Below are 18,662 nucleotides of genomic sequence, written 5' to 3'. Positions count from 1 at the left end.
AGAGAGAGCAAGCACAGGCAGACAGAGTGGCAGGCAGAGACAGAGAGAGAAGCAGGCTCCCCGCCCAGCAAGGAGCCCGATGTGGGACTCGATCCCAGGACGCTGGGATCATGACCTGAGCCGAAGTCAGTCGCTTAACCAACTGAGCCACCCAGGCGTCCCCACATTTTTAAATTTTAGGGGCACCTAGGTGGTTCAGTGGGTTAAGCCTCTGCCTTCAGCTCAGGTCATGATCTCAGGTTCCTGGGATCAAGCCCCGCATTGTGCTCTCTGCTCAGTGAGGAGGCTGCTTCTCCCTCTCTCTCTGACTGCTGCTCTGCCAACTTGTTATCGCGCTCTCTCTGTCAAATAAATAAATGAAATCTTACAAAAAAACACACAAGTTTTTAAATTTTAATTTCAACACATTTATTGATCTTTTCTTACATAGCTTCTATTTTTGCATCACATTTAAGAATACCCTACCTACCATGAAGAAACATGTATTTTCCCATACTATCTTCTAATAAAGATTTTTTTTCATATTAAAATTTTTAATATCTCAGGAGTTCATTTTTGTGCTTGGGGTAAAATTGGGACCTAATTTTAACTTTTCCAAGGAAATCTACTAATCCAACACCATTTTTAAAAAAATATCTAATAGGCTTTATTAAATGGTACATGAATCAGGTAGCATCCTATCTAGAAAGTACAGAAGAGTGCCCCCAAAGTCATTTTTTTTTAAAGACTCTTTTTCTCACTATTTTGTAACACTGTCTCTATCATTTATATGACATTTAAATATCTATATATTTGTTGTATTATACAGTGGTTAACTGAACATAATAAAAAATGAATAAATTTTAAAAATAAAAATAAAAAACTATATATTTACATAGCATTTCTGTTTAAATCTATAGATATCTTATATATTACAGTTATATATTATATATTTATATTTATAGACAGCATATTTATCATTTATATCAAGTTCTTATATAGTCACATATATATTTTTTAGAATTCTCTACCCTGTTATATAAATCTCTTCATACATTAATACATAACTACTATAATTTCTATAACTGTATAATAAATCTTAGTATCTGATACCCCAACCTTTCTTCAAGCATATCTTTTACTTCTGTCTTTTGTATTAATTTTAGAATTAGGTTCTCATGTTCTTTGAAAATAAATGACACCTCTATGATTTTGAGTTTTCCATATACATGATATAGAGCTCCATTTATTCAGATTTCCTTACATGTCCTTTAATATTTGAAAATTGTGTCCATAAATTCTTCTTTTGTAGTATTGGATCAATTCCAATGAAATTTACAACTTTGGCACTATTTTCAGCAGAATTTTTTTTCCCCTTATGTGTTCTAATTAGTTAAAGAAAAGGAGTAGGAATCCTTTTCTTATTTCTGACTTTACTAAAAATACTTCTAAATATCAACGAATATGAAAGATGCGTTTAACCAGGAGTTTTTAAGCTCCACAAGGACACAGTCTCTATTCTCTTCACTGCTATGTGACCAGTGCCTAGAATGAGTATTTGATACATGCAGGCATAAAATAAATATTTGTTGTCCATAAATAAGGGTATGATGCATGCTTTTTGGTAGAAATCCTTTCTCTTTTTAGGAGTTTCCTTCTCCTTCCAGTTGGATAAGAAAAAATAATTATGAATTAGTGTTGAATTTTATCATTTGCTCTTTATATATTGATATAATAGAGTGGATTTTTCTCCTATAATCACAATTATTTTGAACACATGACTTCCTTAATATAGAACTACTTATACCCAACCTTGATGATGGGACCTTACTTTTTTGTATACTGTAGGATTTTACTTTTAAATATTTTGGTCAACTGCCTGTACCAGTTGTAACAATTGCTCTTTGTATTAGACAACTGCCCTAAGGATAGGGATTGCCATACTGAGAAAGATGTGAGTCTGGTCAAAGATAAATTTTGTGAATTTCCCAGGGAGCTAACATGCAGGTTATCTAATGACAATTCTCTGGAAATAAGAGAGTTTTGGGGGGGGGGAGTTCCAAACCCTTTCTAGTCCCCTCAGTGGCTGCTAAGCAGCTGGTTTTCATAGACACCATGTTCCAGAGGTTGCTGGTTTTCAAGGCTGCTGAAAAGCCGAGGAGAGAGAAATGGGTATATGGCAAATTAGAATACCACAAAGCTCACCGTTCTTATCAAAAGTCAGCTGTTTTTATTCAAGAAATTCTCCTCAGATTTTTGCATGCCTTTGGTTAATTTACAGAGTTTTTAAGAAGTTGACTTTGACAATTTTTTCCCCAGTGGTCTTGTTGCTTTTCTGAGAAAATGGATTTTCAGAGGTCTTCACTCTGTGTTATGTAGATTTGTGTCCTCCCCAAAATTCATTTGTTGACGGCTTAGCCCTCAGTGTAATGGTATTAGGAAGAAGGGCCCTTGGGAAGTAATTAAGTTTAGATGAGGTCATGGAGCTCTCATTACAGGATTAGTGCCCCTAGAAGAAAAGACATCCAAGAGATCGCTTCCTCTTCCTCTCTCTACCAAATGTCCATACCGCTAGAATGTAGCCATTTACAAGCCAGGAAGAGGGCCCTCATCAGAACCTGGTGGTGCTGGCACTTTTGATCATAGACTTCCCAACCTCTAGAAGTGAGGCAGATACATGAATTTGGTGCAAGCCATTTATGGTATTTTGTTAAAGTAGATCAAACTAAGGCATTGTCATTCTGATCATTCTTCTCTATTTTTCCGTATGTATAACAGTCATAAGATCTTCATTTTGGGGAATTTTCTTACGTTTTTTTGTCCATTATACTGTAGTATTGGATTTTCTTATTGGACTGTTATTTTTTTTAAGTATATGAAAACTGTGCCATATTTTTTTTGCTAAAACTTCTTAATTTACTGTTTGTTTTTAAATATTATAATTTTTGCACACAGAGATATTTTTAACCAAGTCCAGTATACTAATATCTACCATTATATTTTTCATCATCTTAGAAAAAGTTAAAAATTCACTCATATTTTCTGGTTTTTAAATAATTTCACTTTTTATATCAAATTTTTCATTCATCTGGAATTTTGACATATAACAGCAAAGTCAATTTGATTTTTTTCCACAAACATCAGTTTTCTTAGCAGAATTTATCAAATAATCTATCTCATTCCTCACTGGTTTATGGTATTTATTTACTGTATGTTAAATCAGAAAATATAATTCTTATATAAAATAAGAACAGTTTGGGGGTTCTTTCTTCTGAACTCTGATCATATTCTTACTCTTGAGCCAACTCTATAATATCTTAATATATTATTGCTTTATACTGTATTTTAACATTTGGTTATTCCTTTTTTTTTTTCAAAGATTTTTATTTATTTATTTGACAGAGAGAGATCACAAGTAGGCAGAGAGGCAGGCAGAGAGAGAGGGGGAAGCAGGCTCCCCCCTGAGCAGAGACCCCAATGCAGGGCTCAATCCCAAGACCCTAGGATCATGACCTGAGCCAAAAGCAGAGGCTTAACCCACCGAGCCACCCAGGCGCCCCTTAACATTTGGTTATTCTGAATTAAGATGTAATGTAAACAGCTAACACTAGTTGAAAAGTAGTCTTTGGAGTATTACCTTTCTGTTTTTGTTCCTGTAGTTATTACATTCTTACGGAAGCATTGCCTCCTCTAAGAAGACATTCCTAAATCCTTTTCTGCCTCTTAGGTTGGGTTAGGTACCTTTCCTCTATGCTGCTTCTATATATTCTCATAATGCTGCATGCATAGCTCTATTGTGGCATATATCTCACTGAATTATGAGGGATGGATTTTTGACTATACTGCTGGACTATGATAAACTCTTTGAGCACAAGATACTATGTTTTGTATCTATGATGCCTTGAATAGTTTTTCACCATATTAGGAGCTGAAGAAATTTTCCTCGAATAAATGAATAAATGGTATCAGTTGAAGTTCCCCTTATTAACAGATAATGAGGAGAAGGAAATCTAGTGTAAAACTCAGGCATTATTGTCATTAATCTAGAACTTACTACAAATAGATATACTATAATAATTTCAAATACAAATACCTAGGTATGATTCAGTAATATCTTGATACTGAATTTTCTTATTCTGCTTCAATAAAAGGTTCAACTACCATCATGGATATATAAAAGCTTTGGTTTATATAAAGTTCCCAGTCATTAGTAGTTAAAAGGGCTGTTGCAGTTTTTCTCTGTTGTCAACTCTATTTGCTTTTTAAATTAAGCCAATTAAACCAAGTATTTCCAAATATCTGCTAATCCCAAGAGGACCTGAAAGTCTCAACACTTGTTATTTGCACTTGGAAAAATGACTTCTTGTTGTACACACCTGACCTCAGCTGCTACTAGACAAATTATAATCTTTAGATACACATTCACATCCCAACAGACTTTCTAGGACAATGAGTTTCCAATTAGAGAATTCTCAGGAAGGTAACCTGTACCCCAGCAGCTAGTTAACAAAAGAGGTCATTGGTTTCCTTGGTAACAGCTGTAGACTTGTATTTTTAATCAGATTTTCATTTTAGCATCAGATGTAACCAGTTTATTAAATAGGCCATACCTTTTGCAGGAATTTAATAAAACAAAAAAATCTAAAGAGAACATTTATGTTTTCAAGTGAAAATATAGAAAGTTTTTTAATAGCTTCTGAGCAACCAAAATGATCATAAAAGCTAGCATCCAGTCTATTGAACTGTGTCGAAATCATTTTGGAATAAGCTACAAATAAACATGTGAAAACATACACTGTAAGAAAAGCAGATAACTTTGATGGAACAGAAATAACTTGATATATGAGCATGAATGAGAAGCAGAGCTGACAGCCTGGAGAGAGCTGGAATAAATATAAAAGCTTAGCTGTGAACTGCACAAATGAAGAAGACAGTCACATAAAGGAGGTTCAAATTGGCAAAGCCAATGTGAAGTAGAGCAGCAATGAATCTTTTATTAGTTCAGTGTAAAACAGCATGTGTAATATTGACAAATGCTTCTGCATTCCATGTTTATTTAATGAGATCATCTTCAAGAATGCACCTTGACCACTTATAGCACTCAAGGCTCCCTTTAACCTCTTGCTTCTCAGAACTGTGGCTTTTGAATCATGTATTTATGGTTAGACATGATATTACAGGATTTAAACTTGTCTTTCCCCCTCAGAAGCAAATAGAAGTCACAGCAAGCATCAGTACTTCCTGCACTCACTGGCTACAGGGGGGGCTCTGGAGCAGAGTGGGAAGGATGGATGGACCCCACAGCTGAGAAAGGCATTGCTTTGGCCAGAGGATCTAACTATAGGTTAAGCACAGTTCAGCAATGAGGAAAAGAATATTCAATATAGTCAAATCCAGAAGATTAAAAACCCATTTCTGTTCTCACTTTCCAAGTAGGATTTCAAAATTTTGATTTCCATAAAAGGGAAAGAGTATAAATATTTAGTTGTGTTAATAAATAAGGAATGATTATGTTCCAGCTAATAGTAAATCATAGAGTAAATTGTCCAGGTCATTAGAGGTGCCAACATGCTTGAGATAATCATAACTTTACCTTCAGAGGTGACTTCTTACCAGATCACATAAATAATCTGCTTCACCCCTCCAACCCCCTATAGCAAAAGAAATTCCCAGGCAAAGGCACTGAAATCTCCACTAATAGAGAAGTCACTATGAAAGTAAGCATTTGTGTACCTAGAAGCTTCTAACTCAAATACAAACAGTCCTGAAAACAGAGAATCAAGGCTTAGAAATCTTTCTTACTTCAGTGTAGATTAGCTTATTGAGGTCTTTTTGCTTCAGAAGAACCAGAAAAGGAGGATTCTGTGGCTTGTGTATGGCTGGGCAGTTAAGATTTCATCAAATAACTACCTGTCAAGATAGATTGCTGGGAGCAGTGCAGAGGGAGTAGGACACAAGGGACAAATACACTTTGGTGGCATAGAAAAGAAAGAGACACAAGCCTCTAGCTCCTCAAATCCCAGCTCTCATCCTTCTTCTAGGTCCTTGCTCTTGCTATTCCCTTGAAACTTTCTACTCTTCTGTCCCAAGCCCAACCCCACCTCTTGAGCTGACTAGTTCCTATTCGACCTTTGGGTCTTAGCATAAATGCTACCTCTTTAGGTAAGCTTTCTCTGGCTCCTACAATTAGCATGTTATCATAGAATACTGATATTTTCTATTTTCAAATAGAGCTAAATACCAATTAATACTTTGTCTAATTATTTTTTAATATCATCTTCCCAAGTAGACTATAAACATCATCACAGCAGGGCCATGGCTGCCTTATTTACCATTCTGTTTCAAACCCTAGTACATCCTTAGGGCATAAAAAAATACATACGACTGATTGACTGTTTGGTATATTGTGAATGCATGCAGAGTGTTATAGCAGCAAGTTCTCCATGACATAAGGGTGAGGGATATCTGGGAGGCAATATAAGCCTGGGAAGGAAATGGATAGGGATGAAAGGGAAAATGAAGGAGGGAGGAGATAATCTTTTTAATCTCACAATTTGGCCAAGCTCTGCCCTTGCCACTTTTTATTCACCCTTACTTTTTCTATTTCCTGTAGCCACCTTTTTGAGGGTTTGAGTAGAAACCACAAAAATATCAGATAAAAACGTAAATAGTGCCTGCCATGTGTCAGGTACTGTTCTAAATGCTGCACTAACTCATTTGGCAATCATAATAACTCTATGAGAGAAACACTTTTATCATCCTACTTGCAGGTGCAGAACCTGAAGCCATGGGAGATTAAGCTGTTCCCCAAATTCACACTATAGAATGTAGCAGACCCAGTGTTGGAACTCAGCACTATGACTTCATAATGCATGCTCTTAAATGCTTTGCTAGGGTTTTGTAGAGAGTACAGAAGACATTCTCACTTAATTAACATCTATGTCCAATCTTCTCCTTTGCCCATCTCCTTTGAAGGACAAGTTGAATTTTAATGCTTTTCCTGTCTTCTGTGCATCTAACAGTGGCTCTGCAAGCCAATTCTGATAAATAAGGCATAAGCAGACATATTCTGGAGATGGAATCCTTCTCAGAAGGATTATTTTTCTGAACATGTAATGGTATAAATGTGGCTTCTGGCCATCTTTCCCTCTGGCTCCTATCTAGAATGCAGGTGGTAAGCTCTAGCAGCCATCTTGTGCCCAAGAGGAAAATACCAAAGAATTGTGAAGGTGATAGCCAAGGCTTTGACAATATTGAAGCACTGAAACAATGGCAGCACCTAATCATATTCATTCTCCTTGTTACATAACAAGTTTGTTTTGTATAAAAACAAACTCCAATTTGTTTACTCACTCTCGGTGATATTTTTTCTATTACTCATAACCAAAGACAAGCTGAAACGATACAAGTCACAAAAAACATTACCAAGAGTGGGCAAAAAATTTGAGGCAGGTTTGTTTGCTTGTTTGCTTATTTTACCTCACAACAAAAAATAGTGGAGGCCCAAGGGATTTCTGAAGAAATGCCAAACTATAACGGTAACTTAGGAAAATACTTCAAAGAGCTGGAATTATGCCCTATTATACCAGAGTCTCAGGAAGAAAAAGATCAAATAATCAAAGGGGCTGGCTTAACTAAAGGTCATTCAAGGGAGATTAGTTGCAAAGGGTTCCACAGAGTCGCAGAATGAACAAGATAATGAAACACCCAGATGATGGGGCAAAGAGAGGGAACAGAGTCACCAAAGATTGGAAAGACCTGGAGCTGGGAAAGAGTCTACCACACAGAGCTTTGTCCATAGAGATATTCAGTCACTGCCAGGGCGATAGTTGTCAGGGCTGGAGTGGGGGGTGGGTACAGAATCACACTGATACTTTTCTCATCCCCTGCTGGAGGTTCCCCTGTAGTAAACCTAAGTGGAAATGAGACAGCAGAAGACCCTGGAAGATCCTGTTCATAGAAGGAAATCTCCTAGAGCCCTGAGAAAGCAGAGAAGGGCTGAGAAGAGATCTGGTAGCATTGTGGTGTGGGGGTCAGAGGGAGACCTGGAATGAATAAAACAGGTGCAAATGGAGAATGTAATCAAACTTGCTCTGGAACAGAGAGAAAATGGACTTCCTCTTTCTTTTTTTAAAGAATATTTTATTTATTTATTTGAAAGAGAAGAGAGCATAGAGAGAGCCCATGGGGGGGCTGAGGGGCAGAGGAAGAGGGAGAAGCAGACTCCCCGATGAGCAAGGAGCCCGATTATGGGATCCCAGGATTATGACCTAAGCCAAAGGCAGACACTTAACTGACTGAGCCACGTTGGTGCCCCAGACTTCTCTTTCTCCTTGTCTTCTCTTCTTTCATAGGTAACCCACAACTAAAAGTTGACTTTTTCATAAAAGTAATAAAGAAGCATACTTCCAGCCCCCACAAATTGTGTGACTTACAGCAAGTTACTGAATTGTCTCAAGGCATCCCACGCCCAGTCTATATCACCCGATGTCCTAGTTTTTTATTTTGTGGACTGACTTAATGATCTTTCTTTTCTTTTTTTTTTTTTTTTTTTTTTTTTTTTGACAGAGATCATAAGTAGGCAGAGAGGCAGGCAGAGAGAGAGGGGGAAGCAAGTTCCCTGCTTAGCAGAGAGCTCGATGCGGGGCTCGATACCAGGACCCTGGGATCATGACCTGAGCCAAAGGCAGAGGCTTTAACCCACTGAGCCACCCAGGTGCCCCCTGACTTAATGATCTTATTCAAACTCACTCATGTCTACACTTTGATTCTAGTATTTTTTTCTCTGGGAACTGTTCCACTGATGAAAACTTGAACATAAACAATCTACAGTCTGAATTCAGTGTTGTGGTAGGTTGAAAAAAGCCCCTCTCCAATAAATCCATGCCAACCTTGGGCCCTGTAAACATGTAATTTATATGGTAAAAAGGATGTTGCAGATGTAATGTAATCCAGGTGGAACCAATGAGGTCATAACTAAGTGTCCTTTAGAGTTGGAGACAGAGGGAGATGCTACCACAGAGGTGGAGACAACAACGTGATGATAGAAACAGAAACTGGAATGATGCAGCCACAGGCCAGGGAATGCCAGCAGCCACCAGAAGTTGGAAGAGGCAAGGAATGGATTCATCCATGGATCCTCCAGAAGGAATCAGTCCTGGAGAAACCTTGATTTTAGCCACATAAATTTCATTTCTGATTTCTGGCCTTGAGAACTGTAAGAGAATAAATTTCTATTGTTTTAACCCACTAAGTTTGAGGCAGTCAATAGGAACCTGATATAAACACCATTTCCTTTCAGCTACCCACACCTTTAATTCCTCAGAGAGGTCCCCTGGTTCTTGTATTTTCCCCCTACAGTGTCCTGCTGTCTTTCTTTCCCTCTATTTGTATGACTTCCATCAACATCCTCATTTCCAAAATACCTCTTTTCTTCTATCACACCTACTCAGCAAACACCAGCTTTGGGTCAATCCCTGTACCTGTACCTTCTTATTTGTAGACCTGGGATGCCAGGAACTTTGGAAGAAAAAAATACCATAATTTCAGGAAATTTTGCCACAAAATATACATTCTCCAATTTACTTCAGGGCAGTTTTTTTCTTATAATTTTCTTGAGTCTATTTGTCTCCATGCCCTTATCAGATTTTTCCAGAGACAGTCTAATAAATCCTCTCAGGGGGTCTGCTTTTAGAGAATCTAATCTAAGACATTAGAAAAGCCAGCATTCTGTCTTCTTCCTCATGGATAAAGTGCTTCCTCATGGATAAAGTCAACAAATAGGAAGATGGGTTGAATCTCTGCTTCCAATCACTCCAGCCCCTCCAACAGATAAACTGGTAAGTTCTCATTCCTGCCTAAGCTAGGCGGAGTTTGATCTGTTACTTACAATTATGAGACACAATTCATCAAGGGGAAGCACAGTGACTCCTTTTCTTTGTCTGTTCAACAACAGATCTTACAAACAAGGGGCAGATGTCCATGATAACACCATAAAGGGGAATAAATCAGCACTATTTTCTGAACAAAGTTATCACAAGACCACTGTCACATTCAGTGTGCTTTGGGTGTCATGTACCCAACTTATAATTTATATATCTTCCACTAGGGTTTATGGAGCTGTTTCTAATCTTTTCCACAGTATAAGCACCTGAAAAATTCAATCTATCTTGATATGTTCTATAATACATATTATATACATGTTATACACATATATAACATGTATACATATTATATATATATATATATATATATATATAAAAGCAAAATCTCCCTAAAATGCAAATCTGATCATGCCAGTCCAATCAAAACCTTCAGTACCACCTCTTTGTTCTCAAGAGAAGGTTCATACTTCTTAAAATGGTCTCAAAATACTATATTTTGTGGTGTTAGATGCAATCTCCAATCACATTCTTCCTACTCCACCTCCATATTCCCATGACAGTGAAGACTTTTACTTCCTTGACTAACAGTCTCTTTCATACCTCAGCTTCTCACTTCACTCAGATTACTTCTTTTTAGGTTTCAGGACTTAGCCAAAATGTTACTTCTTCCAGGAAGCCCTCTTTGATGTCCCACTTTCCACATCATCTATGTGCTCCCATTGTTCCCTTTAGTCTCCTGTAATTTCACATATCACTCTCTAATGTGATTAAATTTGTTTGTTTGAAATAAGAATATATGAGCCCTGAGGTAAAACAGTGTCTGTTTGTTCAATGCTATATTGTTGTAGACTAAAACAGAACCTGACTCATAATACATTCGTATTTCTGAGTAAGTGAATGAAAAAGAAAAGAGAGAGAAAGAGATGTTGAAAGTGGAGAAATGATGTCTTTTTGAATACCAGTATAACTGGGGCACTGATTCCAATCAGGAAATGTCTCCTTAAAAGAAATACCTTGACATGGTGGGTATTGGAGAGGGCACGGATTGCATGGAGCACTGGGTGTGGTGCAAAAATAATGAATACTGTTACGCTGAAAAAATAAAAAATTAAAAAAAAAAAAAGAAATACCTTGACGGAAAAAAAGATGTGTGTATATTTTCAAGCCAGCGTAATTCTCCCGTGTGTCAGCTCTTTATGATGGCTAAGGTTAATAACCATAAAACACATACTCAGCAACAAGACAACTCGATTAAACAACAGGATCCAGAATCACTTAGCCATGATATCTGGCTTCCCTCCCAGAACAAGGTACCCAAGTTCTCTTAGAAGAAAGAAATCTGAGATTCGTCTACCCACTGCTGAGAGACGTAAGTGGATCACTTAACCTCTTTACTGCTTTATTATTTTATGGATTAATGATTGGGGCAACTAGCTCTAAAGACTGCTATCTAAAACAACTTGATTTCCAAACCTGTCTCATGTAGTAACCAGATAGATTAAGGAATAAGAAGATACTGACTTACAGAACAAAGTGCAAGACTGAAAGTCAGAAGTTCATGCACTATGAAAGCAGAAATACAAAGCACTCATCTATGTACGCTGTCTTATCTAGTGCAGTGAGAAACTTACCATCTTTCAGAAGAGTTTATTAGTTTTAAATTGTCAAGTTTACCTTGACTAAGGTCATTATGCTGAGTGTTATATCATCAAACAATAGAGTAACCATTTTCAGAAATGGAGGATTTGACCATGGTACTGTCACTCCCCTATGCAATTCCTTGATGGTCTCACTAACAGATCGCGGCATCCTTTTCCATGAGACAGACTCATCTTCAAAGTGCTCCCCAGTGTATTCTTCCAGCAGTCACTGTTGACCCATTAAACTTGCCAGAGAGGATAAAACTATTGTGTCACTCTGACTTTTCTGTTGAACCAACGACAATTACCTTTTGGGATCTCAAATAGTCATTTCTTTGCCATTACTGATTTCCCTGTCAATATTCACAGAAGTGAATTCACATGAATACTCACCATATGACAAGCTCTTAGAGCAGCTATCATGACACCTTGTGGAGCCAATGAAAACAGCTGCCTACCCAAACAGATTTTAAGCAGCATTTGCTTCTTGGGGATTACTCTTTGTTACCTTTGCTGTAACAGTATGCTGCTTTCAATGCTCACAGGTGGCCATAATGTCTGAAGTATCATCTCATGGTCAACCCAATCCAGTCTATATCCAGAGATATGGGTAGGTCCTCTACACATGCAAGAGTATCAGAAAGGCTTCTTTCTTTACACAAAAGAATATCAAACCTACCACATACTCCTTTCATTTTCAAATATCTTGATCCAAAACAATTGGCAAAGAATACTTGAAAATATAATCTTTGTCCTTAAACTATTTGCTTTCCATCTCATCATCAATCTTGTAAGGAAAATCTATTTTATCTTCCAAATTCCTCTGTCCTCCATATTTCCTATCTTATGTCATAATCCATCTTAGTGTTATCTAAAATTCAATCATTAAAATTCTGGCAACTTCACAACCTTTGCCAACTGTATTCTTACAAGTGATAGATAGATAGATAGATAGATAGATAGATAGATAGGTAGATAGAGATAGAGATACTGATAGATATACAGATAAATCTATTTTGAACTAACTCACTTTTTATAATCTTTTTTTGTCCTAAATAACAATATCCATGGGCTACTTACATATTTTTCTGATATACATCCCAAAACAATAATGACTACAACTTAAAATGATTTAATACCATCTAAAATGATCTTATTAATGAGTATAATCTCTTTGAGAAACAATGATTTATGCCAGTGGTTCGCAATACTGGCATATCAGAATCACTTGAAAAGACTTTTTAAAAAAAATTCTAAAGTCTAGATCTCACCCCAGACCAATTAAATCTGAATGAGAATATCTGAGAACAACGATATACCTAAAAAAGAAAAAAATTATCATGCAGAAGATCCTCACTCTAACCTGTGAGCTGTGTGAAAACCTCAAGTTAGACACTTTCAATTAAAAAATGACTTGAGAGCTGCATTACTTAGTAACTTTGGGATTTCTTCCCAACAGGAATTTAGAAACTAACATTCAATGTCTATACTAATCAAAGGTTCTAATTTTAAAAAGGTGAGTAATTATAGGCTACAAAATTTTAATTTTTCGAAGTTCATTTAAACTGAACAAAAAAATTCTTTATAAGCTGAACAAAACATATAGAGTTCTTTATGTTCTTCCACCTGTATGCACTGAACTTGGCTATGAATTCTTTAATAGCAAGGCCTTCATCTCTTTCACATATATGCATTTATATATCTAAGATCTCAAGTAGTGTCTGACACAAAGTAGACCCTCAATAAATGGACATCAAATAAAAAATGAATAAGTAAATACATATAGTTCTAATATTTATAAGATCTAACTTATGTCAAAAATATTTAAGGGTATCTGAGTGGCTCAGTCTGTTAAGCATCTGCCTTTGGCTTAGGTCATGGTCCTGGGGTCCTGGGATCAAGCTCTGCATTGAGCTCCCTACTTAACAGTGAGAGTCTACTTGTCCCTCTCCCTCTGCCCTTCCACCCCACTTGTGCTCTCTATTTCTCTCTCAAATAAAGAAACAAATTATTTTTTTAAATATTTTATAACTACTTCCCATCTCATTTGGACCTCATTATCTCTTTTGCAAGGTATTCTTAAATGATTTGAAAAATAAGGACTGAAGTTTTCTATTATCTCATCTCTTACTAAAAAGTAAAGTTGTAGTTAGATATAAGATGCCATCTTAACTATCTGTTTTCACTGCACATGTTTTAGTGTTTGAGATCTAAGGAACTCCCATCAGTTTCAGAAGAAATGATTGTTTCTAACCATTACAGCTGGCAGCATTTCATTTATATCCAACCACTGTTCAGTGTTCAGCACATATTATGATCTCAATATATCTGAAATGGGGATTTGAACAAACATGACCTGTGGAATATAATCAAAACACTTTTCAGTGGGAAAGTACTTCCCCTACCACTGGATGGAACCCCTGGCAAGCTCCACAACTTCTTCCAAGAACATTTAACCTTCAAAAAGCTCATTCCATTCATGTATAAAATAAAGGACTGATACTATATACCAAGCCTTCCATTCTAGTTTTAACAGCTTTTTTAAAAGTGTTAAGTACACTCATATTGTTCATCTATTTCTTTTTTTTTTCTTTTCAGTGTAACAGTATTCATTGTTTTTGCACCACACCCAGTGCTCCACGCAATACGTGCCCTCCCTAATACCCACCACCTGGTTCCCCCAACCTCCCACCCCCCCGCCCCTTCAAAACCTCTCAGGTTGTTTTTCAGAGTCCATAGTCTCTCATGGTTCACCTCCCCTTCCAATTTCCCTCAACTCCCTTCTCCTCTCCATCTCCCCTTGTCCTCCATGCTATTTGTTATGCTCCACAAATAAGTGAAACCATATGGTAATTGACTCTCTCTGCTTGACTTATTTCACTCAGCATAATCTCTTCCAGTCCCATCCATGTTGCTACAAAAGTTGGGTATTCATCCTTTCTGATGGAGGCATAATACTCCATAGTGTATGTGGACCACATCTTCCTTATCCATTCGAGCGTTGAAGGGCATCTTGGTTCTTTCCACAGTTTGGCGACCGTGGCCATTGCTGCTATAAACATTGGGGTACAGATGGCCCTTCTTTTCACTACATCTGTATCTTTGGGGTAAATATCCAGTAGTGTAATTGCAGGGTCATAGGGAAGCTCTATTTTTAATTTCTTGAGGAATCTCCACACTGTTCTCCAAAGTGGCTGCACCAACTTGCATTCCCACCCACAGTGTAAGAGGGTTCCCCTTTCTCCACATCCCCTCCAACACATGTTGTTTCCTGTCTTGCTAATTTTGGCCATTCTAAGTGGTGTAAGGTGGTGTCTCAATGTGGTTTTAATTTGAATCTCCCTGATGGCTAGTGATGATGAACATTTTTTCATGTGTCTGATAGCCATTTGTATGTCTTCATTGGAGAAGTGTCTGTTTATATCTTCTGCCTATTTTTTGATATGATTATCTGTTTTGAGTGTGTTGAGTTTGAGGAGTTCTTTATAGATCCTGGATATCAACCTTTTGTCTGTACTGTCATTTGCAAATATCTTCTTCCATTCCGTGGGTTGCCTCTTTGTTTTGTTGACTGTTTCCTTTGCTGTGCAGAAGCTTTTGATTTTGATGAAGTACCAAAAGTTAATTTTTGCTTTTGTTTCCTTTGCCTTTGGAGACATATCTTGAAAGAAGTTGCTGTGGCTGATATCGAAGAGGTTACTGCCTATGTTCTCCTCTAGGATTCTGATGGATTCCTGTCTCACGTTGAGGTCTTTTATCCATTTCGAGTTTATCTATGTGTATGGTGTAAGAGAATGGTTCAGTTTCATTCTTCTACATATAGCTGTCCAGCACTATTTATTGAAGAGACTGTCTTTTTTCCACTGTATATTTTTTCCTGTTTTGTTGAAGATTATTTGACCATAGAGTTGAGGGTCCATATCTGGGCTCTCTATTTTTATGCCAGTACCATGCTGTCTTGGTGTTTTTATGCCAGTACCATGCTGTCTTGGTGATCACAGCTTTGTAGTAAAGCTTGAAATCAGGTAATGTGATGCCGCCAGTTTTATTTTTGTTTTTCAACATTTCCTTAGCAATTCGGGGTCTCTTCTGATTCCATACAAATTTTAGGATTATTTGCTCCAGCTCTTTGAAAAATACCAGTGGAATTTTGGTCAGAATGGCATTAAAAGTATAGATTGCTCTAGGCAGTATAGACATTTTAACAATGTTTATTCTTCCGATCCAAGAGCATGGAATGGTCTTCCATCTTTTTGTGTCTTTTTCAATTTCTTTCATGAGTGTTCTGTAGTTCCTCGAGTACAGATCCTATTTCTAATATTCTAATAGTATGATTTAAAATTTCCTCTATCAGATCTGGATATGTCTTAACTTTGCTTTCTCTTCCATAATTTCAGGAGATGGGAAGACACTTTGCATCTCCATAGAGATCCCACTATGATTATACATATTGATCTCACCCACCCTTTCCAACAAAGGCAAGATCTGTGCATACAGCGGATCCTGACAGAGCTAAAATCGTTGTCTTACAGAGAATGATGTACAGTCTGCCTGGTGATTTTAACATCCTCTCGTCAGGCACTTGCCTCTTTTCCTTTGATTTGAGAAGGTTTTAGTTTCCATTTAGGTGACACATGTACTCAACATGATTTCTTCCTCCCCATCAAGCTTTTTGGATAGATGCCACCAAATCCGCATATATGGGCATCTTTCATACAACTCATGGAGAGTGATATATATTGGAAACTTCCCTCACCACCACTATAAATTTTGCATACAAAGAGCTGGTGCTCACATCTTCTTGAGCTCAGAGTGACCACAGAGTACTGGCAACTCATATTATGGTGATATCTCTAACTGAGGCATAAAAAGCTTCTGCAGTTGCATTGTCTCTGACTAATGTTCTTATATTCTTCAGAATTAAACCAGAGCCAATTCCTGCCATATGTTGCAGACAAAGACAAAACAATTTTGTTCTGTTCCCTTCTACTCTGTATCTGAAGCCCAAGCTTTTGATTTTCTTATCTTGAAGAGAAATGTCAGAAAGAAATCTCTCTTTTTTTTTGTTCCATATTGTTGAGCCAATAATGAAAAATGCAAACTAAGCCTTGCATTCTACTTTCTAGTACCAAATGAAAGGAACACAAAGCTCTGGTGAATAATAGCCAAGAAACTGAACTGTATCCTGAGGGGAGAGGAAGAACAAACATGGCATTATATTATTCAGAGTATCACTCTTGAGGAGTGTAGGTATCACTGGTGCCCCTTCCTCTCAGAGAGTACATACTATACTAGAAATAGGCATGTGTGGGTGGTGAGAAACCCTCATGTACAATCAGGATAAGACCCACTGCCCTCTGTTTCTATTTTGGGGGAAATAGCCAAGAGGATGAGGAACCAAAGAAGTTGGATAAGATTCTTCTTTTTACCCATATTCATTTATTTATTCCTTCTCCTTTCGTTTCATTGATGGTTGTTAAGCAACCCTATACCAGTGCTGTGCTAGCCTCTGAGAACACAGATATAAGTTGTTAGCCATCGATAAGCTAAAATCAAGTTGGGAAATAGTCACCTATACAGATTCTTATAATACAAAGCTTTCTAGAGATCATGATCCTGAATTAAATTTTGGTTTAGTTAAACACTAAGTATAAATTTAACAAGTTAAGTAATACCACTTCACACTTGTACAATTTGTTATTTACCACATTCACACATACACAATTATCCGTGTTAATTATTAAATGCTGACTGTAAATTAAATTTTGAAGGAAGGAGGTAAAAATAGTGTGGGAGTGGGAATGGTGTCACGCCAAATAGAGGAAACTTGCTTGAAAAAAGCTCAGAGAAACAGTTCAGGGTACTGGGCAGATTACCAAGCTGTTTTGAATGGCTGGAATGCAGAACAAATTAAATGAAGTGACTGTATAGTTTATTGTCCAAAGTGGGACACTTCTGAAAGCAAAAAGGAATGTTAAGATGATTAAAATTATATAATTTAAAACATTTATATATTGACCTAAAACTATCATTATTATAATGATAATTATGTTGTTGTTGTTGTTAGGGTTGCAACATAAGTCTTCCATAACTATCTTCAAAAATAAAGTTCTTTCAAAAATTAAAATATATCTATGCATATTAAAACAAATAAAAACCCACTGATTATCTGAATATTACAAACACAACATAAGCAGAATAATTATTCTTGATACAGATATTTGAGTTTAACCAGTTTCTGAGACACTACAACATTAAATACTTCTTCCTTTATCCCCAAGACCCAAAAAGTTGAGCTATCACTAGCCATCTTTTTTTTGTTTATTACCAAATACTCTGCATTGTGTCTTTGAAAGGCAGGTGATAGTTACATCGTCTGGAAAGGTCTGAGCAACGGAGGATGGTTATCATTGATCATCTTTCCCATACAGCTATGTGTTATAGAAATAACAGTATTTAATATACAAGCAACTCACCATAGCTAGTTAAGACATGACAAAAGCTGGAAGTATAAAATATAATAAAGCCATGCCAGCTCATTTGATTGCAACTATTAGTAATACCACCTTATTTAATCAAATGAGAAATCCTGGGCAAATACTAAACCAGGCGGGGCTCTCAGACAATAATTCATAAATCTGAATGGTTTTACACAGAGAGGATATGTGATCAGCTAACAAGGTGATGGTAGGATAAAAAGCTAGGGAAGGAAGCAAAGGCCAGATCCTTTGTAAGGGAGCTTACAATTAAACAAGGGAAGCCAGTGAGTGAAGAACTGCAGACGGAACTGTGGTTCAGTCTGAACACTCGGGCTGTTTTTTGAATATGAATTTTGAGGAGGCAGAGCTATTATATTAATTATACCAGAGACTACAAATCGGGAGCATATGAGCAGCATCTAACCCATGTGCATATGTGTGTATTTTAATTTGTTCTCTGCTTGTTTATTACCAATTGCAATTTGATGAGCTGAATTTTCAGTTTAAGCAATAAAAAGCAGGAAATCTCACATAAAAATTTGGACTGCTGTCTTGAATTGAAAAACTTGGGAGGTGCCTGGGTGGCTTAGTTGATTAAGCATCTGACTCGATCTCAGTTCAGGTCTTCATCTCAGGGTCATGAGTTCAAGCCCAGTGTGGAGCCTCCTTAGGAAAAGGGA

Source organism: Enhydra lutris, unplaced genomic scaffold (assembly GCF_002288905.1).
Source record: "Enhydra lutris kenyoni isolate GAN:26980312 unplaced genomic scaffold, ASM228890v2 scaffoldscaffold9, whole genome shotgun sequence".
Taxonomy (NCBI): domain Eukaryota; kingdom Metazoa; phylum Chordata; class Mammalia; order Carnivora; family Mustelidae; genus Enhydra; species Enhydra lutris.
The sequence above is the reverse complement of the archived record's forward strand: the minus strand, read 5'-3'. Positions refer to the sequence as shown.